Source organism: Heterocephalus glaber, unplaced genomic scaffold, assembly GCF_053883595.1.
Source record: "Heterocephalus glaber isolate CG9 unplaced genomic scaffold, H.glaber_assembly_v1.0 deba00001504, whole genome shotgun sequence".
In the NCBI taxonomy this organism is placed as follows: Eukaryota; Metazoa; Chordata; class Mammalia; order Rodentia; family Bathyergidae; genus Heterocephalus; species Heterocephalus glaber.
The window spans coordinates 10,548-15,517 of NW_028258324.1; the positions used below are offsets into that span (position 1 = coordinate 10,548).

Below are 4,970 nucleotides of genomic sequence, written 5' to 3' on the forward strand. Positions count from 1 at the left end.
AAACCACTGTGCTCCAAAGAGGCTGTGACAGTTTACATTCTCACGAGTAAAGTAGCAAGGTCCGTATTCACCCTTAATCCTCACAGGAACTCTAAGAACGGGGTTATTATCCTCATCTTATAAGTAGGGATTCTGATGCATAGACAGATACAGTACTTCCCCCAAATCACCAGGCTAAAACGTGAAAGGCTAAACCCAGAAAGTTCGGCCACAAAAGCTGCTCTTTGTGATAAAGAGGGTGACTGCCACATAGAGTACCTCAGTGCAAACCAGCAAAGCTCAGTAATCACTAAATCCGTGCACAGCTCCCAAGTCGCTCCTCTCACTTCCATCCTGTGATGTTTAACATAGAAGTAACGTATATATAATATGTATATGAGCTTTCTGCTGCAGCAAGAATGGAAAGAATAATGGAATCAAAGTCTTTGTAAATAGGGAGGGATGGAGGGCCTGAAGGGAAGGCGGGGGAAGGGGGAAAAAATAAGAACCAAGAGAGATTATGTAAAGGTGCAAATTGCCAATGATGAATGTCATTATATTGTATATCTAAAATGTACCAATAAAATAAAATTTTTTAAAAAAGAACAGAGACAAGGAAAGGGGAAGGGGATGAAGAATGCCATGGTGATGTTGTTGGAGAGTCACTGCAAAAGTGTGTCCTGAAAGAAAAGTTATGTGTTGTGGAGGTCCCTTTGAAAATCTTTCTCTAACCAGGAAATCCTGACTTCTTCATGTCTGTCCTCAAGTTCTCAGAGAACACTTACGTTTCTGAATTCCTTTGTTTGTTAGCCCAGTAGATGCTGCTGGTGCCCTTTCCTCATGATCAGAGGGGGTTCAGGGGAGAGGAAGCCTGGCTGTCCAGGTTCATAAGCATCATGAGACTCCTTCGTGTCCAGAGCAGGGGATCTGTAACGCTCAACCTGAGGTAGGTAAGGATTTGTTTTTAAATCGCACTTCAGAAACCTTTTATCTAAGACAATGCAAAAAATGGGCTAAAAATATTAGAGTGAAGGGAGGCTAAGGAAACCATTATAAAAAGTAGCCCAATGATGAAATAAAGACATTTCTTTCTACTTAACGCAATTTAAAAAATGAAGTTTTAGCCAGAAAGCATTTACATAGCATTGAAAAAAGTACTAAAGTAATTTGGATTAAAAAAATCTAAGTTATCTATGTAAACTCTGTACAGCAGGGACCTGTTTTCAGCAGGTCAGCCTATTTCCTAGTAAGAATCTCTTACTCTTATAACACGGTCCTGTTTTAAGAGAATGTCTAACTCACACACTTGTAGAGTTAGTCTGTAAGGCCTCAGCACTGCCTTATGGACTCTAGCGGACCTATGTTCAGAGAACTATTTACACTTCCCTCTGAACACACATATATAGATAGACTCATCCTTGCAAACACCTTGAGTGAAACACATTCAAGTATTATTCAAGGCACCCATGCCTTGAGCAACGAGCATTCATTATGGCTCAATTTTATATCCACAGTGACAATTACAGTAGGCACTCAATGTTAAAATGCATGAATGTTAAACTAAAATAATTTTATACCACTATTTACATTTTCAACGCTACCTCTTTTACCTATCCCAAATTAAAAACACAAAATTTCTACCAAGTTTACTATGGTTTTACAATATAGTGCTTCTGGGACTTTTCAATGTAAATAAACATCCTACATTTATTAATTTTCGGAGTAATTGCACAAATTTAGCCTCCTCCTTGGAATGAAACACCTGCTTAGAAGTTACTTCATTCATTTCCTCTCTTTCAAAAGTGCATCTCACAATGCCAGATGCTTTTCTGGGAAGGATCACTTAGTTTTACTTCAAACATTGTGAACACACAGTTCATCATGAAGTTCTTTTGTTTTTTCTTCTCTTTATTTGTAGAACTGGAAAATGGATTCATTGTGGTTTTCTTCCTCACAAGTTCCTTTCAGTCCATCTTTCCAGCTATTGCAGTTGCTAGTCATGTCTCCTTGTCAGACATAAGCCTTTTCTTGTGTGTGGTACTGGCAATCGAACTCAGGCCTGGCCCTTGTGAGCCAGGCACCGAAACCACTGACCTAAATCCCAGGCCTCAGACTTAGGCTTTTAATGATGGTGTTCAGTGTCTCAAACAGACAATAATTCACACCTGGGCTACTCGTCACTGTCTATTTCAATATATTTCCTCTTTTGGGCTTTCCCAGGGGCATCGGCGAGCTCTTTCCTCATTTGGGCCTTGCGGAGTTTCAGGAAGTCCTCTTGAGCCAAGACCCGGTTGGTGCTGATGCCTGTGGCCTTGGCCCTTTGGTCCTCCATGGCCATGTTGCTCAGCTTCTGGGAAATCGCTTTCTGTTCTTCATCAGAGGAGTGGTGCAATCATCCCATTCACCATCGGCCTGCTCTTCTTCACTGAGACTGGTACTTTCCCACTCATCTTCCCCATTTTCAGCATCCTCTTCTTTCTCAATTTCCAGAACCTCTGCTCCTGGAATGTAATCTTTAGCATCTAATTCACCATATTCTTGTACCCTTGCTTCTGCAGAAGCTTCTGTAGGTTTGCCCCAGAAGTTCTTCTGTAACATGTGAGGATTCAGTGTCCGGAAGAGCTGGATCAGAGGTCTAGCAGACATCATTACATTCTTATCTTTGTGTGTTTTGTACTGAGCCAGGTCTTGGAGAATTTCCTCAATCACGGCTAGAGAACATCGAGCTGTTACCTCTTTTATAGCATGGATAGCTACTGTCATGACTTCTCCAGACTTCTTGTCAGTCACAAAATTGTTGGCCACAGTCATGGGCAATGATTGAATGATCTCTGGGGGTACAAGGTGATGAGAGGCTTGTGCAGCAAACAGAAGGAACTTTGTTACTTCTCTGTGGTGGGGCCGTTGAAACCTTTGGAGAAAGGGGTAGAAATTGAAGAGAAAAAGCTCATGGATTCCCACCAATCTGGAGATGAGGGTCATAGCATCATCTTCACTTCAAACCTCTCCTTTGAGTTCTTTAGCTGCATTAGTACTTTTTCTGCAAAATCTTGGGGGCCGTGGATCAAGTGAATAGCTGAAAAGTTAAGCACCTCTGCCTTTTTTCTTCTTCTTTTGTTTCTTGAGCACTTCCACTGCCCTTTCCACCTTCTTCTTACTTTTGGAGCTCTTCTTCCCTGTGGCATATTGCACTAACAGGTCTCTTGCTGTGGGTGCTTCATCCTCAGACTCTGAGTCGCTGCCCTTTTTCTCATCTTCATCTTTCCCAAGGAAAAACGTCCGAGCAGCAACCAATATGTTGGTGACCTTGGGGAAGCATGCAGTCATGATATCACTGATGGTTTTGTCATCATTCCGGATGTTCCTCCTGTACAGCTCAATCATCACATCCAAAGATATCTTGGCTGCAGTTGCATTGCTGTCTCTCAGCATGGTGTACATGAAATTCTGTAGCATTATGTTCACTTTATTGTTCTTGTGTTTTGCATTTAAATGGTTAATATCAGTCACAATATGTGTATATAAAGTCTTTTGCAGAACCTTATCGTGGCAATGCAGAAGTTCAAAGAAGAGCTCCAGCAAACTTGATGGACTGATGAGCTTCTTATTTCTCAGCAAGATCAAAGCTTTGCAAAATGTCATCCACAGATCTGGCTCTAAGACAGTGTGATTGCCGGAGAGAAGATCTTTTAGCTCTTGAGGGAAGTTACTTAGATGTTCCGGGTAGCGGTGACCAATCTGTGCCATAAACATCATTAGCTCTGCCAGTTCTTTGCTGGGTTTATTTGGTTGTAACTTGAAAATCTCCACATTGGATTGGTAGTGAGTATACTGCTGGAGAAACTCCTCGACGAAGGCCGGCGGGTCCCGCTTGATCAGATTCTGTAACTGCGGCAGGTTGCTGGGGAGCTTGTTGTTGTTTGGGCTGGACATGTTGGGGGCAGTCTGGCTCCTCATGGAGCAGTTCTACAAAAGCTTGAACCCAGCCATGGCTGAGACTCCAGCTCTGGAGCCCAGCCGGAAATAGCACCTGGGACACCCAGCAGAAGGAGCCATACTGACTTCTAAGGCAAGCTATGGAAACTTCCAAGCGTCAAACTGGATGAGTATTTTTTTTAACTAAGTAGATTTCAGGAGTAATTTTCTTTGGCTATGCATGCATTTTAAGGGTAAACCCAGGGATTTGTCTCTAGAGGAAGTGTAGTCATAGTAAAAATGACCACTCTGAAAACTGTGAAATAAATGAAAATCATAAGCAGAGTAGAACATCAAAGCAGCCTAGAAACAGTGGTTGAGCCAAGCACAATTATAAGCGATTTTCCATTTAGCACCAATACTTCAAAGCTAATTTTTTCTCATTTCCAAGTGACTATGTGTCAATTTAAAACTTGTGAGGTTGATAGCCCGACCAGTTCCTGGGGGATGTCCAGTGGCCTGATGGGGGGACAGCAGGGCATAAAAGAATACTATACGAAGGATACCACGCTCCTAGAGTGGAGAATGTGATCCAGTCCTAGCACCCAGAAGGAAGCTCCCCTGCCGCCGTCCCACACTCCTAGAGCGGAGAAGGTGAGCCAGTCCCAGCACCTGGAAGGAAGCTTCCCCGCCACCATCGATGCAAAGAAGAATAACATAAGACTGATTGGAGTCAATGAAGAAAGAGGAGAGAGTGCAGATGACATAAAAAAAAAAAACTGTTCACAGAAGTGATGGCAGGAAACTTCCCAAGGAGGGGAAAAGAACTTGACATACAGATAAGTGAGGCATATAGGACTCCAGCTAGCCTTGATCAAAAAAAATTTACACATAGGCGTATAATAGTTAGGATTCCAGAAATCCAACAGAAGAACAAAATTCTACCAGCAGTGAGAGAAAAGAAACAAATCACATACAGAGGAAAGCCCATCAGAATCACAGCAGACTTCTCAATGCAAACCCTCAAGGCAAGAAGAGCTTGGAGTGATGTATTTCAAGCCCTAAAGGAAAACAGC

The 4,970-nt window shown here is 42.4% G+C and overlaps 1 pseudogene; it reads right to left on the reverse strand.

Annotated features, from left to right (window-relative positions):
* Window positions 1-1,752: 1,752 nt before the first annotated feature.
* LOC147825192 (protein SDA1 homolog) lies at window positions 1,753-3,912 on the reverse strand (annotated as a pseudogene).
* Window positions 3,913-4,970: the final 1,058 nt, after the last annotated feature.